The 23,749-nt window shown below is 36.5% G+C and overlaps 1 protein-coding gene across 2 annotated transcripts in view; it reads left to right on the forward strand.

Moving 5' to 3' along the window:
- Positions 1 to 23,749, forward strand: part of LOC135199256 (uncharacterized) — a 155,619-nt gene that overhangs the window by 111,695 nt on the left and 20,175 nt on the right. For both annotated transcript variants that reach the window (XM_064227145.1, XM_064227144.1), the window contains one exon: positions 18,895 to 18,994. The gene's annotated coding sequence lies outside the window, so the exon portion shown is untranslated. The remainder of the gene's footprint in view (positions 1 to 18,894; positions 18,995 to 23,749) is intronic.

Genomic DNA, 23,749 nt, shown 5'->3' on the forward strand with positions numbered 1-23,749 from the left:
ATTTTTTATATATATATACACTGGAACCTTGACATACGAATTTAATTTGTTCAGTTACCATCGACGTATATCAAAACAGTTGTATCTCAAAGCATTTTTTCCCATTTAAAATAATGTAATATGTATTAATCCGTTCTAGCGCTATGAAACCACACCTAAACACAGCTAAATTACATATACACAATTTATACACAAATAAACGAGTAATAACACACACAATAAAAAAAAGAAAGGAATTTTACTTATCACAACGAAAGATGACGTGAGGCCAGCAGGGGGAGGAGGTAGGGAAGGGTGGCAGGGAACGATTTGCTCTTTTTATTTATGTATGTACTCTAATAACTACGTAATAAACACAAATGAAATAACATTGCTAAACTAATTTTTATTTATTTTTTAATCAGCTCGTAGTTTAGAAATAATGGTGATGCCTTTGGAAGGGTTTTATAGCTTCCTTCTGCTTGATGATCGTGGATATTGTAGAAGGATTTCGACCATACTCATTTGCCAAATCGACGATACGAACGCCACGTTCATGCTTTGCTATAATTTCATGTTTTGCTTCCATCAAAATAATTTTCTTGGGTTTTTTCTTATCACCTGCTTTGTCTTTAGCTTTGAGACCCATGGTTAATAATAAAATAGACAAAATAACACGAAAAATAGGCACAAATACAACGAACTAAACAACGATGTGTTAACGATGCAGCAACCACAAACAGACTGAACGCCATTTATCGGTCGCCTATACAACTATCACATCGTAAAATCGTATCTCAAATATTTCGTTGTATATCAAAACATATATTTTCGCAAATTTTCTGTTGTATCTCAAAACATTCGTATATTAGGGCAATCGTATGTCAAGGTTCCAGGGTACACTATACATATATATATATATATATATATATATATATATATATATATATATATATATATATATATATATATATATATATATATATATATATATATATATATATATATATATATATATATATATATATATATATATATATATATTATATATATTATATATATGATATATACTATATATATATATATATATATATATATATATATCATATATATATATATATATTATATATTATAATATATTATATAAATATATAATCTATATATATATATATGATATATATATATATATATATATATATATAATATATATATATATATATATATATATATATATATATATATATATATATATATATTATATATATATATATATATATATATATATATATATATATATATATAGTTATTATATGTGGTTCTGTTACAACAGAATTCCTTCTAATAATTTTGCACCATTTTATATTACCCATTACATAGTTTTATATATGAAAATGTGCGCAATTTCATGTAGAATACAACAAAAAATAACTCATGGTTGTAGCTTTTATCATCTTTGAAAAATTTGTACATAAATCACGATAAATAGAAAAATTTGACATTCGGTCAACTTTAACTCGACCGAAATTGTTGAAAAATGCAATTGTAAGCTACAGTCTAGTTATATTCATTCATTTACCTTCATTTTGCAACAAACGGGAAGTCTCCAGCACAATATTTCGATTTATGGTGAATTTTTGAAAAAAACCTTTTCCTTCCCTCAGTGCACGGTATCTCGGCCGCAAATCTCAAAAAGTCTTGAGTCACTTTGTCGTAATTTTTGCACCATTTTATATTAGCTGTTACATAGAGTTGTATATATGAAAGTGTGCGCAATTTCATATTGAATACAACAAAAAATAACTCATGGTTTATAGCTTTTATCATTTTTGAAAAATTTGCATATAAATCACGATAAATAGAAATCATTTGACATTCGGTCAACTTTGACTCGACCAAAATGGTCGAAAAACGCAATTGTAAGCTAAGAATCTTATATTCTACTAATATTCAATCATTCCCCTTCATTTTGCAACAAACGGGAAGTCTCTAGCACAATATTTCGATTTATGGTTAATTTTTGAAAAAAAAACATTTTATTTCCCTTTGCGTCTGCGTGCAAATCTCAGAAATGCTTGATTCACATTGTCGTAATTTTTGCACAGTTTTATATTAGCCGGTACATAGATTTTCATATACGAAAGTGTGCGCAATTTCATGTAGAATACAAAAAAAAATCATTCATGGTTGTAGCTTTTATCATTTTGAAAAATTTGCATATAAATCATGATAAATAGACAAATTTGACATTCAGTCAACTTTAACTCGACAGAAATGGTAGAAAAATGCAATTGTAAGCTAAAGCTCTTACAGTCTAGTAATATCCAATCAATTACCTTCATTTGGCAACAAACGGGAAGTCTCTAGCGCAATATTTCGATTTATGGTGAATTAAAAAAAAAAAATTATAACCTCCGCATGTTGCAAATTCATGCATCATTTTGTGATAATATTTTCTCTGTGTTGCGTTGATAATTTTACTATTTGTTATATACCAAAATCATCACGATTTAGTGTACAATACAACGAAAAAAAATTAACTTATTAGCTTTAACCGTTTTGCTGACAGCGCGATTTGTATACAATTATATATGAAATTTTTTTTTGCGCTGTCATATATTCCAATATTTATATATGATAATGATATTTTTTTCATTTCTGATGGTTGCATACTAAACTTCAGGCAATGAAAAAAAGGAGCCAAAAATGAACTCTTAATCTTAAAAACTAAGCGTGCTGTGATGTTTTGAAAAAAACTTTTTTTCCAATTCTGCGCTCACTCCCGGGAGACACTTTCGGAAATACCGGCTTGGCGTTTAAGGGTTAACAACAGCAAGGAATCTGCAGTAATAATAGGTGATTTTAATGCTTACAACCCTATATGGGATTGTAATGTACAAAATAAAATAGAGCAGGGATTGAAATAGAAGTTTGTGGATTCAAACAACATTAGCTGTATAAATGATGATTAAATTCGCACATATTTTTCAAAAACAAAAACACATGGAACATTGTCCTCAGTAGACTTAACTCTATGTACAAGAACTATAGTTGACAGATTAGATTGGAACATAGTCGAGGACTTGCACACCAGTGATCATTTCCCAATATTAATTTCCTTATTACATAGTAATCCTGTAAGAGATGTTCTCATTATAACATTTACAATGCAGATTGGGAGCAATATGAAATACACACAAGAATTATCCAACCATTTGAATATTTATAAGACCATAATGAAACTTACAAGATTCTTGTTGATTTCATTAAATAGGCTGCTGGATGAAGTAATGCCAAAGTCAATGCCCCATTCAACAAAACACAAAGTCCCATGGTGGTCTGATAAGCTACAGAATTAATTAATATAAATGTCTCCCTCAATAGGGAGACGTTTGGATAAGTGAATCGAAAATTCAGTAAAATAAATAAAACATTACCAGTTTTAAAGGGAACTTTACAAAAAATGACTATTATTACTAGAAATCGATATATTAAAACCTGTGTACTACTAAATAAAAGCAAAATTAAAAAGGAAGTATAATTGAAGGAAGAATCACTTCATGGAGGAAATACATATAAGATCTCTCTCATAATACTCCCATGCAAAAAATATGGGAACAATTCAGGAAAGTAAATATTATCCATGTTAAACCACCTAGACATGCCATAGTAACCCTCTTGCGCACAGGCCGAAAAAATAAGGGAGGGGGTTGTAAGGTACACGACTTTTCTCCCGGGCTGAAAAGAACACATGATAAAGTTTATTGGTTAAATTTGGTACGCTTCTGGTTAGTGTTATTATGTTGGGAAATGATTGAATTATTTCCTAAAGCAATCAGAACATCTTTACGAGGCTTAGAAATGATAAAAACGATGTGATGAACGTAAAATTTCAAAGAATCTCCGATATTTTTTATAAATCTTGAAAAGTTTAATAATTAGGTTTAGGGAGTTTTTCATACTAACTTGTGTAGAAATGTTTGATGTTTCAATGGCGTCAATTACGTTTTCTATGATTGAAGCGTTTTTTGTTTTTTGTCTTTTCTGTGAATTTTTCACGAAAATAACTTACATATGACGCGCTATGCGTCATCAGATCACAAGAGGGTTAAAAGATGGAAAGTGAATACTTGATCCAAAATAAATAAGTAATATAATAGGAGAAAATATAGCAAAAGTAAGTAGGGATAAAAATTTGGACAATCACTTCCACACAAAGAAAGAAAAATAATGTAGAACTAATAACAATAAATTGTGAGACAAAAAAAAAAAAAAAAAAAAAATATATATATATATATTATAATATATATATATATATATAGATATATATATATATATGTATATAATATATATATATAATAATATATATATATATTAATATATTATATAAATATTATATATATAATATATATATATATATATTTATTTATATATTATATATATATATATGATATATATATATATATATATATATATATAATATATATATATATATATTATATTAAAATTTATGTGCAAGAGTTGGAATATGCTCTTGAACAGCAATAAATCTGCCCCTGAAGCTGACAATATGTTTTGAGATGATCAGCCACTTTGCACCTTTGGCTAAGTCATACTTATTACAATATTTAAATCATTTATGGCCTCAAAATTTATTTCCTGATGAAGGCATAAAGCTATAAATAATTCATATCCCCAAACCTTGAAAGCATCCAAGTAATGTAAATAATTACAGACCAATTTCTGAACAAGTTGCTTATGGAAATTTCTTTAGAAAATGGTAAATGCTTGACTACCATTGGTACATTTGAGAAAAATTTTTGAATCCCACTCAATTTGGGTCACAGTGTAACTGGTTTACATTAGAATCTTTGTCTAACTTAGAAGACCATATACGCAGAGGATTTGAACGAAAACAGATAACTGTAGCTGTCTTTTTTGACATTGAAACCGCTTATGTTGCTACATAGAGGTACCCTATATTGAAATCTTTAAAAAGAACAATGTCCGTGGACATTTACCTATGTTCATCCAAAACGTTTTGACAAATCACAGGTTTCAGGTGAGAATTGATGATGATGTGTCCAGAAAATTCCCACTTGAAAATGGTGTTCCAGAAGGAAGCGTCCTTAGTGGCACACTGTTTACTTTAGCGCCCCTGATCCTAACTCCTTGACGAGGTGGGGGGCTTAGGGATCCACTGCAGAGAGAGTATGCCCATTTATGCCTACGCTCTCTGCTGTGGATCCAACTGAACATTGGGACCTTTAACTCCTTTACTCCTCCTCTTATAAATTTTCCCCATTTCCTTCTTTCGTTGACGACCTTGGCATGATTTTGGACTATTGAATTGACTGCTATTTTAACTTGTTGGAGGGTGGAGTTGGACGGCATGCCACTCCACCCGTAAAACTAGAGTACCTGACGTGGTCGAGCGAGGGGAAATTTTTATGTCAAGCCATGCCCACAGTGCTGGGTCCGATCTCATGGGACTGACGACCCTTAAGGCACTCTGGGTATGGCGTATATCCAGGTGAGGATTCCAGAGCAGTTACCACTATGTAACATTATTGCTCCTCCCCCAGTTGGGCCTCCCTGGTGAGAGGGACCTCATCCTGGACGAAATTTAAATCTTTATTTTATGGAAATTTTAACAAACCTCCTCACGACTTCTGGAACGGATTTGGACCACTCTAAAGAAAGCTCAAGTCACAAAGACCAGGTTGGTATTAAAACTTTGATACCATATACCAAACCAAGGAAATCTAAGTACATGTACCGTCATGACCCAACCTTGACTCACTTTGACTCCCTCTTTGGGAGTGGAAGTTGGTCAAGGTTTCTTACTATGGAAGCAGAACAAAATATTTCAGCTTTGAAATTGGAAATTTGCTTATTAAATAGCCATCCAACGGCAGAAATGTCGTTCAAAAAATAAAAGAAAAGACTTGGCTCATAGAAGCTACAACAAAAAGTCAGTGAAGATTATTTGTTTTTGAAAACAATAGGTAACATTATTGTCGGAGTAGAAAAACATGATAATATGAACAGTATCCAGGGTACCATCGTACTTCCTGACAATAATGATGAGCCAATAAATAAGAAAATGCTGTTACTCTCTCAAAAAGAGATACCCCAAGGTAGAGGATTGCGAGGTTTATGATGTGATAAGCAAAAGAGGTAATAAACAAATACTAAAAATTGCAAAAATAAAATTTGAGGTTTCAGATCTATCTCAAATAATAAAAATTTTAGGCCAAAATAGAGAGTTAAGACCCTATATTCCAAAGCCACTGCAGTGTTAAAATTGCAGTAAGTATGGACACACAAAGAAAAATGGTAGGAATGAACCGGTGTGCGCTTACTGTGGATCTACAGAACACACCACCAAATGGAAGTGCGGTGAACCTAAGTGTGTAAACTGTGAGCAGAATCATCATGCAAGATCCAAAGAATGCATGTATTACATATACAACACTGAATTAAAAATGTTGAGAGAAAGAACAGGCATGTCCATAACAGAGGCTAAATTAGAATTGAAAGTGAGAGGAATTCAAGATCCTGCCAAGAAACGTACATATTCTTCTATAACAGGAACCAGTAATGAAATGAAAAAACATTCAGATAGAAGTAACAAGATGCAGCAAAGTAGGTCTCAAGGAGAAGTTAGTAATATAGAGGAAAAAACTAAGATAGTAAAGAGTCAGGAATCAGGTGCAAATGAATTGGATAATCTATCAAATTCATTTGAGGTGTTAATGCATATAGAAGCACAAGAAGATACTACCACAGAGGTGGAAGGAGGAAGTTGTAATGTACCGAAAACTAAAGAAAAAAAAAAAAGACCCTTAGAGAGAACACCACCAAAAACAAAGAAACCAACTATAATTAGAGAAACATCGGGCAAACCAAAAACCAAAGATATGATGAAAGAGCAGAAACAAAATAAGAACATACCTTTATCTCCTAAAATAATAATAAGACCTATAGATTCAGAGATCCAAAACACCAAAGAAGTGGAGGAGAACCATACCATGGATGATAGTGACTATGTCAAGGGTGATGAGATTACTCCGTCGCCAATAATCAGTACAATAAGAAGAAATGAAGCAGTAGATATACATGACAACACATGTGGCTGCAATGACTGCTTCATTGCATTGTGCAGTAGTAACAAAAATATAACAAAAGATTGCTTAACAAACATTATAAGAAATTTTATGAAAAATAGAAAGAAAGAGGCCACCGATTTAAACACCCATGAAAAAGGATGTACGTATGTGTATTGAGCACTTAAAATATTATAAAGATAAACAACTGAATGTGGTAAATAAAATTTTAGAAAAAATTCAAATTGATAATAATACAAAAAAAGAAAACAAAACATGACCGATGTAACATAATATTTTCAATAGTTATAATATGCAATGGAACGTAAATGGTCTACAGACCAGATTACACCTGGGAGAAGTTCAAAGGTTATTAAAGGAATATGAACCTATGATATTGTGTTTACAACATGTAAATAATACAATACCAGCAATAGGTAAATATACCTTAATATCAACATCACAGGAAGAAGGAAATTTAGGTACAGCCATATATGTACATAACAAAGTATGTTATGACAAAGTACCTGTAAACATTACTGACCTCCAAATATCGGGTATTAGAATTCGAATTAAAAATGATTGTTATATAATATATAATTTATACAATCAACCAAATAAACATTACGATATTGATAAACTTGGAGAATTACTTAAAAGTGCCAAAGAACCTATATTAATAGTAGGGGATTTTAATGCTCACAACTCAATATGGGACTGTAACTGTACAAACTCAAATAGAGCAGGAAGTAAAGTAGAAGAACTTATAGATTCAAATAACATGTGTTGTATAAATGATGATGAAGTTAGCACATATTATTCAAAAACACATGGAACATTTTCCTCCGTAGACCTAACTCTATGTTCAACAAGAATAGTTGACAGATTGGATTGGAACACAATCGATGACTTGTACACCAGTGATCATTTCCCAATATTAATTTCCTTTTTACAAAATAATCCAGCAAAACATGTTCCTCACTATAACATGTATAAAGCAGATTGGGAACGATATAAAATGCATACTAGAAGTATGCATACTAGAAGTATACCACCATTTGAATATCTGAATATTCTGAATTTTAACCGTTTTAGTATGTATGTAAGGGAACATGAGTAAATGTATTTATTGTGTGTGTGTTCTAGTATGAAAGCATTTGCCTTGGTGCAATTTATTTATTTATCCTGAATGACCAACTTGGTCCCAGCTCTGGCCTAAGAGCTAGACCTGGCATTTTATCTAATCCTTTGGGCCAGCCCTAGGAGACCTGAAAATCAGCTCAGTGGTCTGGTTAAACTACTTTTATAATAATAATAATGCTTACTTTAGCAATTAATGAAATTAGTGCAAATCTACCTACCGGAATTAAAATCAACCTTTATATGGATGATTTTGCCATATATTATTCAGCATCTCGTATTAAACACGCAGAGCCCATCAATAATAAAGGTATAATAAAAATAGATGAACGGACCTCACCTGTAGGATTTAGATTATCCATACATAAGACTCAAGCAGTCATATTTTACTGAAATGAAGGTGGAAGGAAGGTGAAGGAATAGATTTAAAAATCAGAAATCAAAATATACAAATTGGACAAAATGCAAATTTGTTAGGATTAGTATTTGGTACTCACTTGAACTGGAACGCCCACATAACGCACAAAATCAAAATGAAAAAGAGCATTGAATCTAATTAGAAAATAATCAAACACTACTTGGGGAGCTGATAGACAAACCCTTACATCACTATATAAAGCAAAGGTATTGTGTATCATTGACTACAGTAGGGAAATATATTGCTCAGCTTCAGACGCAGTACTGAAAATGTTAGACCCAGTTCATAATGCGGGCCTTAGAATATATCCAGGAGCCTTAGAATATCACCTACCTCCTCTTTACAGGTTGAATGTGGTGAACTACCTCTCTCTCTCTCTCCATAGAGAGTTAGTAATGATGAAGAGTGCCTAAGAATTTGGTCGATTGATTCACCAACCAAAAATTATTTGAACATAGGGATGTATTTATTCACAATAATTTACCACCTTTTCTAATGAGGTCAAGAATATAGATATCCAGCTACCTCCAATAGTAAAATTACCACCTCCTTGGAATATGAATAAAATAAAAATTTGCACAAAATTAAAATCTATCAAAAAAGTACTAGCATACCCCAGAACATCGTAGACAACATACGATAGAGCACATGAGTCGAAAAGGTCCACATTACATTATATACGGATTGTTCCAGATCAGAATACGGAGTGGGATATTCTGCAGTGTCCCAGGACAAAACACGCCAGTTCTCTCTTCCCAATAATACCTCAGTATTTACAGCGGAGTTATGTGTAATAACATCGGCCAAATAACAAAAGAACACTCCTTTAATAATTTCGTGATTTATAGCGACTCTAGAGACTATAGAAGCCATTAAAAGTACAATCCCAACAATAATATTGTATAATAGGTAGATTAAGTTTTGACCCCATAAATAGTGTGTAATAAAGGAAAAAAATTGAAATAATGTAGGATCCCTGCCCCTGTCGGAATAAAAGGAAATGAAGAGGCTGATAAACCAGCCAAGGAAGCAGTCCACATGATGAGAGCAAATGTAAACATCCCTATTAGTGACCATGGTGCATATATAAAAACATTCGGTGTAAATAAATGACAGAGTATATGGAATAAAGAACCTGAAAGTAGTAAACTTAAAACAAATAAAACCTAATGTTACCAAATCGAGTTCCGCTTATCAGAGAGAGATACATACACAAGCAATCCTGACACATCCACATACAGGCCCCACACTTCTGACGCATGGGCACTTGATGAGCAGCCCACGAGGCCCTGCTCCAGAGTGCAAAAGGTGTTGGTAATTGTCAGACGTGAGTTGTGCAAATGTCCAAAATACGACCGGCAGAGACTGTCAAGCTTTGGAAGCAAAAGCAGTAAAAGAAATGTTGTCAGAATCTTTCACATTTTCAGTGGTTCCAATATTGACGTTTCTAAGGAACTCTGATTTAATTAATAAAATAAAAAATAAGAATATAATGAAAATACAAAAACCTCAGAGCAATGAATGAATTTTAGATAAAAATTTTGAAAGTTTCTTATTAGATTTTAATACAACTTTTTAGTATGTATATATGGAAACATGAGTAATAAATATATATATTGCCTGTTTGTGTTCTTGTTTGAAAGGCTCTGCCTCGGAGCAGTCTTTTAATTTTATTGTTTCTTTATTATCCTGAATGACCTCTTTAGTCCCAGTTCTTTGCCTTTGGCCTAGACCTGGCATTTTATCTAAATCTTCAATATACAATAGTGCCTCAGGTTACGAAATTAATCCGTTCCAAAGCGGCCTTTGTAACCTGATTTTTTTGTATCTAGAACTACGTTTTACGTGTAAATTGCCTAATTAGTTCCAAGCCCTACAAAAACACCACAGTAAATTTTATAATAAAGCTAAATTGAACAATAAACAATGTAATACAACAATTTGGACCATTCAATACCTAACCTAACCGTGACTGTATCTGTAAATAAAGTGTATTAGTGTACAGGGTACAAGAAATATTGTATGTACGTATGTAGTAAAATGTGGAACCTTACCTTTCGAGTGAGGCGATCTCTGAAAATGTCAACAGAGGAGGAGGACAAATGGCAGAAAACATGAACACTTTACAAAACACATTAAAAAATGGCAGAAAACATTAACACTAAACTTTACGAAACACATTAACAAATGGCAGAAAACATTAACACTTCTTGATTATCTCCATCTTCATCTCCATAGAAAGCATCCTCTTCTTTCCGTGAACTTCTGCGACATTCTTGGGACCCATGGCTAATAACATAAGTAATTAAGTTCACACACAACACGATGATGTAACTTACAGTACAACGAAAGCGAAATCACTAACACGAATTTACGTTAACAAACGAAAACTATGTGAACGAACGAATTCCAGGTGTTTACGATAACGCTTCCGCAAAAAAATGGTCAAGGAACACCTTTACTTGGAGACATGATGGGACAGATGCTGACCAATTGGTGAGCAGGATCTTACGGGGGTGACTAGCATCAGGAACCAAGTGGAGAGCGGGAGGATGGTGGCGAGTCTACTGAGTTGGCGGCGCGCAAGTTTTAAAATTGTTCTCGGCGGGTCGGGCAAATCTCGGACTTTACAGTACATACACCCTTTTGCAACCTGAATTATTTTCGTACACAGAAGCAAAAAAATCTTCGTCTTTGCCTTCGTAACCTTGGATTTTTCGTATGTAGGGACTCTCGTGTGTAGGGGTATGAATGTAATTATTTTGTTGTTATTTTTCTTGGGTTGAAGCATGTGCCCAGGTTCCAACCCCCCACCCCCACCCCCACCCCCACCCCCACCCCCACCCCCACCCCCAGATCTGCTAGTGACAGAGAGAGAGAAAGAGATGGAAACACATGTGTTTATATATACTATACGTAAATGCATTAGTTTACAGAGAGAGAGAGAGAGGCGCATGTGTGTTTATACGTATACGCATAAGTGTTCAGTTTGGGAGCAAACGCAATGTTTACTCTGTTAATCTTCTCAGTAAAGAGGTTTATGGGTGTAAAGGGGTTTGATACACTGCTGATGGGCGTTAAGTCCAGCAGTATGAAGCAGTAAATTTGATACGAGTTTTACTACTCCAGGACTTCATCCAAAACTGATGTGTTAAAAGTAAGAATGGGGAAGTGTCACCCAAGTTAAAGGAAATGGCCTAACTAGGGTTGGCAGATTAAAAGATTAGAACTCCAGGGACAATTACAATTACTCACCATACATAAATTTGTACCTTTAAACACTCCCAGACCAGTATATTATAAAAACAGATACGTACAGTTATCGCATAAGTGAAAAACATAAAACAAAAATGTTAATGGGGGGTATTCAAAAAGTGGAAAATAATTTTTAAAGTTAATAATCAGACAAAAATCCAGAGAGTAAATAAAAGGAGAATAATTGGGAAAATTAGTAATCAGTATGAAAATTAAATACAGAAACTGTACTTAAAAATTCTTTTCATTGGGAGCATATGACTATGAATAGAAATAAGAAATATGCACAAAAAGAACAAAATCATTATTTATACTTCTCTGGTGATTTTGTTATTTTTATCAGGTCCCTATTTTCCAACACCTACCTATGAAATTCTTTGCATTGAAATTAAGGATCCATGTGCATTGAAAGACGGCTTCCACAGAAGCCACATCCAACTTGTTTCACTCGTCAGTCCACTGGATATTCATGATTGAGAATGCACGCTCACCTTTAGCATTTTGAGGTGGAATGCTTAACCCTTAAATGCCTACTGGATGTATTTTACGTTGACATTTTTTGTCTCTTGGGTTCTGATCGGACTAATTTACGTCGACATACAAAAGTTTTTTAAAAAATTCGCGGAAAAATACTTATAGGCCTACCAGCCGAAAACTTTTGAATCAGGCGCCTTGGGGGAAGCTGGGAGTTCACGGATCAAGGTGTTGTTTTGTTTACAATCGTTACGCAGGCGCGCAAGCGCGAATTTCTTTCTTATTGCACTAAAAAGTATCAGTTACACATCTCAGAAATTATTTCGTCACTTTGACATAATTTTTGCACCATTTTTAATTAGCCGTTACATGAAGTATCCTATATGAAAATGTGCGCAGTTTCATGTAGAATACAACAAAAAAATACTCATGATTGTAGCTTTTATCAGTTTTGAAATATTTTCATATACATAACAATAAGTGCCAAAATTTCAACCTTTGGTCACCATGTGTAGAACAAGCACACTTCTTAGGCCTAGTTTTTGACAGTAGGTTGACTTGGGTCCCCCATATTAAACATATAAAAGCAAAGAGCCTAGAAGCTCTACACATCTTGAAGGTGCTTTCTCACACCAGTTGGGGAGCTGATAGAAATCTGTTACTAAAGCTTCATAAATCCCTAATCTTGTCAAAGCTGTCATATGGTTGTGAAGTTTATTCTTCAGCCTCCTCATCTAACTTGAGAATTTTAGATTCGGTGCATCATTCAGGTATTCGTATAGCCACAGGAGCTTTCCAGTTGTCACCAATACCTAGTATGCTAGTTGATGCAGGAGAGATGCCCCTTGAACTCTATCGCCAGTCATCATTACTTAGGTACTGGTTTAGAGTGCAAAGACTCCCCAAATCTCTGGCATTTGCTGTGGCAAGTAGAAATATTTTTAACGGTTTTTATGAAAGTCATCCAAGGTATCCCACTCCTTTTAGCTATAGAATTAAAAATATTTTAGAGGATACGAATATTAAAAAATTTCCCATTATCCCCTTTGTGTATCCCAGTACTCCTGTCTGGAGGTTACCTGATGTGAAATTCTGCAGGTACTTCAGTGGAGCAAAGAGGGATAAATCTGATGAGGAAATGAGGTCCATATTTTTAGAGCATGTATCAGAGCATGTAGATACAAGTTTTATATTTACTGATGGCTCTAAGTCCAATGCTGGCGTTGGATATGGGGTTTTTAGCGAATCTTTTAACCGAAGAGGTGCACTTCCTTCTGTTGCCTCAAACTTTACAGCTGAATTGTATGGCATCCTAATAGCACTGGAACATATTACAACACTCCCAGTTTGTAGCTATACAATATTTTGTGACTCCAAAAGTGCCCTACAGTCCCTGGAAGTCTTTAATACTGATCATCCCTTGGTGTTGAAGATCTTGCAGTGGATTTTTTTGCACCAAAATAGAGGCAGCATTGTTTCATTTTGTTGGGTTCCCGCCCATGTGAACATATCGGGAAACGAAGAGGCAGAGAAGCTAGCCAAATCAGCAGCGCAAACTTTGGTACCGAGAAAATGCCCTGTTCCATATCGAGATACATTCTATGATATATGGAAATCCATCCAGCAGTTATGGGTACTTCAGTGGGACAGAGTAGGCCCCAATAAAATGAAAGAAATTACTAGTCAGACACACCCTTGGAAATATGACCTAATACCAAGGAAGTGGGAGATTGTATTGTGTAGATTACGTATTGGCCATACGCGTTTAACTCATGGCTATCTGATGGATGGGGAGAATGAGCCCTTCTGTGACGATTGCTTAGTTCCACTAACCGTTAGGCATTTGCTGGTTGAGTGTCCCAGTCTGGTGGAACTTAGGAATCGTTTTTTAGGTTATAGTAGTGGAGCAGGGGGTAATTATAGCATGGCAAAACTGTTGGGAGAAAGCGCATGTATTAATAACATTATCTCTTTTATCAAAGAAGCTGGTCTTCTCAAATATATCTGACAGCTGTGCTGTCTTAGTATATACATTTTGTTTTCTTTTTAATAGTTTTACTGTTATGTGATCAATCACAATTCTTTTTATCGGAATATTATTTATATTTTTATCAGAAATTTAATTTATTTTTTTAAATCAAATTTATATATCTCTCATAAAGATAGTTATTTTGAATGTTGTATAATATATTATAAAAGTTAAAAGATCACATTTAGTATTCGGCGTCGGTGACCCTGGTAGTTGTGACGCCAGATAACTCTCAATCAATCAATCAACCTTTGGTCAACTTTGACTCTACCGAAATGATCGAAAAACGCAATTGTAAGCTAAAACTCTTATTCTAGTAATATTCAATCATTTACCTTCATTTTGCAACAAATTGGAAGTCATTAGCACAATATTTCGATTTATGGTGAATTTATGAAAAAAAAAAAATTTTTTCCTTACATCCGCACGGTAACTCTTCCGATAAAATCATATGTGCAATTGGCTGTAATGTTTACACCATTTTAAATTAGCTGTTACATAAAGTTTTATATATGAAAATGTGCGCAATTTCATGTAGAATACAATAATAAATAATTGAAGGTTGTAGCTATTCTCATTTTCGAAATACATATTTGCATATAAATCACGATAAATGGAAAAAAAACCACGTTCGGTCAACTTTGACTCTACCGAAATGGTAGAAAAACGCAATTGTAAGGTAAAACTCTTACAGTCTAGTAATATACAATCACTTATCTTCATTTTGAAACAAATTCGAAGTCTCTAGCACAATATTTAGATTTATGGTGAATTTAAAAAAAAAACTCCTTTCCTCCGTGCGTGGAGTCTCCACCGCAAATCTCCGAAATGCGTACGTCGCATTATCATAATACAGGCGGTCCCCGGGTTACGACGGTTCCGGCTTACGACGTTCCGAGGTTACGACGCTTTTTCTGAAATATTCAATGGAAAAATCCGTCCTGGGTTACGACGCTTGTTCCGAGGTTACGACGCTGACGCTTCCGACGGGAGTTAAAGACGCTTTTAAAAAACGCATACTATGATAAAAATCCTTTATAGTTTAGCACAGTATATTAATAAAAATAAGCTTCTGGTTAGATTACAACAAAAATTTTGAGGCTATGATGCTTTTCGACATTTTTTATGTCGTATTTTCGATGTTTTTTAGTGACGCCTCATATGCGGAACTAGTTTCCGAGCGAATGAATACATACTAGCTTGCGGTGCGCAAAGTTTACATATAACAGTCCAAAAGCACAAATAATGAAAAAATCATTGCTTGTTTCCAGTAATAATAAAAAAACGAAGTTTCTGGTTAGATTACAATGCAAATTCCAAGTATCCAAAGAGAGACATTATCCAGTAATTTGATCAGAGAGAGAGAGAGAGAGAGAGAGAGAGAGAGAGAGAGAGAGAGAGAGAGAGAGAGAGAGAGAGAGAGAGAGAGAGAGAGAGGTGTCTTCCGACGCTCCGAGTTAAGGACAGAGAAGTGTTCGTTTCGTTAAACAGCCTCTGACTCATGCCAGTAAATGTTTTGTTGATACTAATAATATAAGCCTATTTAAAGATACGTTTACTTTAATTAGTCTATATGATACGTAAATAGTAATCAACTGTTCTTGTAGCCCTCAAGATTTGGCAAAATCGAAGTATCCAAAGAGAGACATTCTCCAGTACACTGGAACCTTGACATACAAATTTAATTTGTTCCGTTACCATCGTCGTATATCAAAACAGTTGTATCTCAAAGCATTTTTTCCCATTTAAAATAATGTTATATGTATTAATCCGTTCTAGCGGTATGAAACCCACCTAAACACAGCTAAATTACATATAATATACACAATTTATACACAAATAAACGAGTAATAACACACATAATGATAAAATAACATAGCAATGTGATAAATGATAATAAATGTTAATAAAATCAATTAAAAAAAGAAAGGAATTTTACTTACCACAACGAAAGATGATGTGAGGCCAGCAGGGGGAGGAGGTAGGGAAGGGTGGCAGGGAACGATTTGTTCTCTTTTTATTTACGTATGTACACTAATAACTACGTAATAAACACAAATGAAATAACATTGCTAAACTAATTTTTATTTATTTTTTTAATCAGTTCCTAGTTTAGAAATAATGGTGATGCCTTTGGAAGGTTTTTATAGCTTCCTTCTGCTTGATGATCGTGGATATTGTAGAAGGATTTCGACCATACTCGTTTGCCAAATCGACGATACGAACGCCACGTTCATGCTTGGCTATAATTTCATGTTTTGCTTCCATCGAAATCATTTTCTTGGGTTTTTTCTTATCACCTGCTTTGTCTTTAGCTTTGAGACCCATGGTTAATAATAAAATAGACAAAATAACACGAAAAATAGGCGCAAATACAACAAACTAAACAACGACGTGTTAACATGCAGCACCAACAAACAAACAGACTGAACGCCATTTATCGGTCGCCTATACAACTAACACTCATCGCAAAATTGTATCTCAAATATTTCGTTGTATATCAAAGCTTATATTTTCGCAAATTTTCTGTTGTATCTCAAAACATTCGTATATTAGGGCAATCGTATGTCAAGGTTCCAGTGTAATTTGATCAGAGAGAGAGAGAGAGAGAGAGAGAGAGAGAGACGGAGAGAGACGCTTTGGCAACAATGGTCTCGGGGATTGACGTAACGTTTATTTTCTGAACAGATAGGACAGAGAAGTGTTCGTTTCATTAAACGGCCTCTGACTCATGGCAGGAAATGTTTTGTTGATACTAATATATAAGTCTATTTAAAGATACGTTTACTTTAATTAGTCTATATGATACGTAAATAGTAATCAGCTGTTCTTGTAGCCCTCAAGATTTGGCAAAATCACTCCAGGTTGTACATAAAACTTCAAGAATATAGTGTCACCAGAGGATTACAATAGTTTTTACCTTCAAGAACCAGCATTCTTTTATGAAAATAACTCCAGGTTGTACATAAAACTACAGGAAACAACATGTAGTGTAACCAAAGGATTACAAGTAAGGTTTTTATAACTTTTTATTAGTTTAAGACATATTTCCAAGCGTCGTTCCGGCTTACGACGATTTTCGGCTTACGACACGTATCAAGAACGGAACCCCCGTCGTAACCCTGGGACTGCCTGTATTTGCTCCATTTCATATTACGCGTTTCATAGAGTTTTATATATGAAAATGTGCGCAATTTTCTGTAAAATACAACAAAAAATAATTGAAGGTTGTAGCTTTTCTCATTTTTGAAATATGTACATATAAAAAAAAAATTAGACATTTGGTCAACTTTAACTCGTCCGAAATGGTCGAAAACTGCAATTGTAAGCTAAAACTCTTACAGTATAGTAATATTCAATCACTTATCTTCATTTTGAAACAAATTGGAAGTCTCTAGAACAATATTTAGATTTATGGTGAATTTTTTTAAAAAACCATTTTTTTACGTACGAGCGTTACGAATTCATGCATAATTTTTGTGATAATATTTTCTCTGTGTTGCTTTGATCGTTTTACAATGTGTTGTATACCAAAATGATCGCAATTTAGTGTACAATACAACGGAAAAAAATTAACTCTTTAGCTTTAACCATTTCGCTCATAGCTTGATTTGAATACAATTATATATGAAATTTTGTTTTCGCGCTATCATATATCGCATTATGTATATATGATAATGATTTTTTTTTTCATTTCTGATGGTTGCATACTAAACTTCAGGCAATGACAAAAAAAAAAGGAGCCAAAAATGAACTCTTAATCTTGAAAACTAAGCGTACTGTGATTTTTTGAAAAAAATATTTTTTCCGCTTCGGCGCTCACTCCGAGACCCCCTCGGCACACGGAGACGAATTTTATTATACCCCTTAGGCGTTAAAGGGTTAATCAATACTGGCACAAATTTAACATCTCTGAATATTGTTCTTTCAATTCCATCTGCTGAATGACATATAGAACTTCATCTTTCATTGCACAGCATGGTCACTCATTCATCAGGCTTGATCTCCATATGTTTATCAAGGAGTTTTTTCAATGCTGACTGCTGTCAAAAAAGGATGTTGGCGTCAGTTTTTCAATCTTTGTTTTTTAACATGACGAGATGATTGGACTTGTTCCCATGCTGGAAAAGTGTCCAATAACTTCCATGGAAAGTGATCAAAACCTTCTGAAGATAAAATCCCTCAGAAGATAGTCATACCAAGTAACGTAGTAGTCATTCACTTCAAGTAGGAATTATTATGGTGAACTAAAATCGGGACAATACAGGTGTCACAGAAGGGTCAGCGGGGTACAGGGGACAAAATGATTAAAATTGGAACATGTCCCTGAAAAATAGGATGTCTGGCAACCCTAGGTCTAAACTAATATTGAAAGTGTTCAAGGAATTTTAGAGTGTATATATGTATACGTATGATTTGGTTGTATCGTGAGAGCAGTCATAGAATGGACTAAACAATATTCTAATGTCCACTTTTTTTTCTCTATTTTGTAGGCTTTGAGTCATGGCTGAACATACAGGGACAAATTTGCCCGAAGGTTCAGGAGGCTTGGAGGTTGAAGAGGGGAAGCCTGATACGGTAGGAGAGTCAGAGGTGCGCATTACACAGAAGCTGTCAATAGGAGAAAGGAGAAAAATGCTCAGAAAGGCTTTGGCAGAGGTGGAAGCAGGGATATCAATACGTCAGATTGCTAAAAAATATTCAATAGGCCGTAAGACTATAGGAAAATACTTAAAAAAGGGCCTGGATGTGGACCCAGATTTGGACCTGGATATGGGCCTGGATATGGTCCCAAACATGACCAGCCAGCCCTGGCTGTCTGCTGATGTAGAAAGGTATATAGTAGACTGGTGCCTGGAAATGGCTAGGATTGGCTATTCTAGAACCAAACAGAGTCTGCCATTGGTAGTCCAGCATATTCTTAATCAACAGAAGATAGAAATTTTCCAAAATGAAAATCTACCGACTCATGGATGGATAAAAAGATTCCTGACGCGACACTCTGAGGTGTCCAACCAATTACCGGAAAATCTAGGTCAGTTGAAGGGTACCTTAACCTCAAAAACAATCTCCACATTTTTCCAAAATTTGGAAGCCTTTTTAGTGGGTGAGGGCCTAAATGCAAATGAATTTTTAAGCCCAGACAATGCATCACGAGTTTTCACCTGCAATGAGACAGGTATTGTCATCAACGCACAAGACGAGACTTCCGAGGTTTGTGATAAGAAAGGTACACGGGCTGCTTTTAAAGTGTCAGGAATGGAGAAGAAAATGTTGACTGTCCTGTGCTGTGCTTCAGCTGATGGAAGTCTCATGAGGCCTTTTATAGTTAGTAAAGGGAAAAATCCGTCGGTATATGCGAAGCACCAGGATTTGGAGGCAGATTCTTACCGTAGAGGGTGCTCTGATTCTGGGTTGATGACACCAGCCTTGTTCCATGACTGGCTGGGTAACAGTTTTGAAGATGAGCTTGTGAAAAAGGATATTAGAAGACCTGTTCTTTTAATTTTGGATGGCTTCTTAAGCCACTTAAAATGGTACACTCTAAGATTTGCCCGTGATAAGAAAATCCTTATGTACTACCTTCCTCCCTACTCCTCCCATGTAATGCAGCCACTTGATGTGTCTGTATTTAAGCCACTCAAGGCAGAGTACAGAAGGGTATACAACGAAGTCTGGGGGGAACTTTCAGCTGTGGACATGCCAAGAAAACATTTCCCATATGTATTAATGATGGCCATGAGAGAAGGTAATATGAGTGAAAATATAATAAGTGGATTCCGGTCGACAGGTTTGGTCCCTTTCAACCCCAATGCCATCGACACCTCCAGGTTTGTTACGGCAGAAAAAGAAGAGGAGGCTTCTGCTGTCCAACTTCCGGAGACCTCTACAGTTACATCAGTAGTAGAACCCACATCTTACCCATCTTACGAGGAAATCTTCAACCAAGGTTTTATCATGGGACAAAGAGCACAGCTGAAGCGTTTAGAGGCTGTGCTCCCACCGGATGAATTAGCCCTTTACAAAAGCAGGAAGACTGATGTAGGTTGGGTTCCTTCCCCAAGCATGTCTTACATGCTATGGAGGCAACTTGAGATGATTAAGCCGTGTCCTGCTGAGAGGAATCCATATGCTGGGGAAACTCGGCCTCTGGCAGATGCTAGTGAAATTGCACCTTTCCCACAAGCAATTCCCTCTAAAAGTGGGCGTCAGTACCAACTTAGTAGTAGTGACATCTCTTTACTTGGCACATCTGGGATTCCCTCTGCAACAACACCTCCAGGAATTGCTGAGCGAACATCAGACTCTAAAAGATACTTGAAGATGAAAGAAAGGAAGGAAAGGCTATTTGAAGAGAAAAAGGAGCAGTGTAAGAAGGAAATAGAAGCAAAAAAAGCTGGGAAAAAGAAGCAAAGCGAAGGGAAGGGGAAAGGCAAGAACACTGCCAAACCGCAAATGCTAGATGAAGACAATGATTGAGGGATTTCAGTGGTGTTGAGGAACTGAGGTAAGCGATGATGACAGCGAAAGTGAATTGAATGAATGTGGGGCATTCAAAGGGAAGAGTGGAGCAAATTCTCTGTGGGTGGGATGCCAAACATGTGAAAGGTGGTTCCACAAAAGATGTGTTGGTATCCCACTCAAGTTGCCCAAGCATGAGGTAGAAAATTTAGAATTTAAGCTTGTTCCTACACCATATACAAACCGTCCGTCCTTTACTTAGGAGAGATTGCAGTTCAGCTGAAACTACCAGCTAATACATTCTTTTCTATACCGAGGTAGGAACTACCGGGCTGGTAGTTACCTGCCCGGCGGTGGGGAAGCACCGCCTCCCCACTAGCTCATTGAGTCGTCACTTTGATTATAGCCGGCAGCGGGGAAAGACCTCTATCTTTTGCTCTCGCTGGCTTGCTGAAATTTTTCATAACATTCTTTTTTTTTTTCTAGCTAAATGCCGAAATTTTTCATAACATCCTTTTTCTTTTTCTAGCTAAATGCGATTATGTCTGACAATATGGTTATGCGTTCCTGCCCTGGTGTCCTGTCCATAGGTATGGGACTTCCATGAGCAGGATTGATAGAGACTCTCACTTTCTTTGTCCTTGCAGGGGGTATTCCTGTACATCAGAATCCCCCTGCGAGGAGTGTCGTACTTGGTCGCCTCCCCAGTGGGTTGAGTATCGCCAGTGGCAAAGTAAGAAGAAGAAAGGGGATCCTTCGTCTTCGGGTTCTTCCTCGAAGACTAAACGACCTAGCCCTTCTGCTTCCTCGTTGGGGACTCGTCCTTCAGGAACTTCAGCGTCTCACTTCTCCGGGAGTGAAGCGCATAAGAGCAACAATTTAACTCCTGGCCCAACTTTGAAAGAGCGATACCTGCTCGTTTCCCCTGGTGAAATGGGAAGGCCTGGCCCTTCTAAGGATGAGCCTTGTTTTTCAGTACGTGTTGACGACGCTCTTTGTGTTTTGTGGCCTTCGTTGGGACTTCCTGGCCTGCTGTCGAAGGAGAGACTTTTGTCGGCACTCTCCTCTGGGGCTGCATATTCCTCCTTAGTCTCCTCGGAGGAGTCAGCCTCATCCTCCCCTGCAGAGGCCCTTTTCGACGCTGACCAATTCTGTCCTCTTGTCTGCCCGTCCTCAGGGATGAGGGCCCTGTAGCTTCGCCTTGTCCCTGGATGAGGTCCTCGGACTCCTCCTGACACACCTTCGAGAGCCAACAGTGACTCTCAGAGAAGTAGTAAAGACTCTTCTCAGAGACGTGCTGACCCACGCTCACCTTCGAGAACTACCAGACCTTCACATGTAAGCTACTTGGCTTTGTGCATTCTTTGTATTTACTCTCCTCCGCAATGCGCGACGCTACAGTATGAGCACAGGAGGGTTCGCTAATTGAACACTCCCCTGCAATGCGTGATGCTTCAGCACACTCACAGGAGCCTTCATTAGAGAGAGGTCGCAGAGGAACTGTCTATCCCTCTCGTGGACAACACGCCAACTTGCCCCCACCTTCTACACCGCAGCGAGAACTACTTCCTGATGCGCACCATTCATTTGTGCGCCGTGTTACTCCTGGACAGCACGCTCAGCGTGATTTCGCATGCATCTTTTAGACAGCGCTCACCTGTAACGTGCGTTACCCAACTTGCTGCTTCACCGCTGCCTCAGCAACAGAGTAGGCGCTCACTGAGACGCACTACTGCCTGTGTGCGCCAATGCGCGTCACCAGAGCATTTTTCTAAACACTCCAGCAGGCGCTCTTGGTCTCCAGTATCACGCCCCAGACGTGTTCCATCTTTGGAACGCTCTTCTTTGTCTACACACGCAACAAGGCACGCAATTTCACCTGTAGTGAGCGTTCTATCGCGTGTGGCTCTGGGTGTTCTCCCACATGCAAATTTGCGTACCCACGCTGACACTCGCTCTCGCTCCTGCAGATACACATGCACCTGTAAAACCTTTTTCCTCGGTTTTTTGCAAGGTTTTGACACGAAAAACAGAGATGCCTGAGTCGGAGTACCCGTCCTCGGAAGTTCCATTGTCTGCTCCTCCTCCAGAGGTCCCATCTCCACCTCAGGATCCTCGTAAAGCTGTAACCCAGCCTTCCAAAAGGCAGCCTTATAGGCTTTCACCTTTGATCAGAGGTCGTCGTTCCCTGACTGCCTTGAGAACAAGGCCAAATGCAGGCTGCTGCTCCTTCTCATGACCTTCCAGCCCCTCTTCCGATTTCTCTTTGGAAGTTGGGAGAGCAGTTAAGGGGATTTACTATCTCTAAGCTGCCACGAGTGTTTAACGCCAGGCGAGAGTGTAGCCTATGCCAAACAACACCCAGTGTAGCCTATGCCAAACAACAACCAGTGTAGCCTGTGTCCAACAACACCCAGTGTAGCCTGTGTCCAACAACTCCTAGAGTAGCCTATGTCTAACAACTCCCAGTTCTGGACTTATAAAGCTTTGGATAAAGCAATTTAAATGTCTTAATAGGCAAGACTAATAATGGTAGCAGTAGCCAGGTAAGGCAAGCAGCTCATAAAAAGTTACCAACAAGCAAAAAAAAGGGCAAACATATCAAACAAGTAAACATAACAAAGGTAAACCTACATACTGCAAGTGCAGAGAAACCCCAGAAGAAATTTAGCAAAGCATGCTGTAGCCTATTTTTATGTGGTAAAGAGCAATATTGCAATTTTTGGAGATGGAGCATGGGTCAGGTAAGAAGGTTGCAAACATGATACCTAACTGTGTGATAGAACCTTCAGACAAGGTACTCAGAGTTACATTAGCATACACACAACTATAGGTTCATCGCAACTTGAGTACAGTATAGTAATGGGAAAATAGGCAAGTTACCGT

This window comes from Macrobrachium nipponense, chromosome 25 (genome assembly GCF_015104395.2).
Source record: "Macrobrachium nipponense isolate FS-2020 chromosome 25, ASM1510439v2, whole genome shotgun sequence".
Classification (NCBI taxonomy): Eukaryota; Metazoa; Arthropoda; class Malacostraca; order Decapoda; family Palaemonidae; genus Macrobrachium; species Macrobrachium nipponense.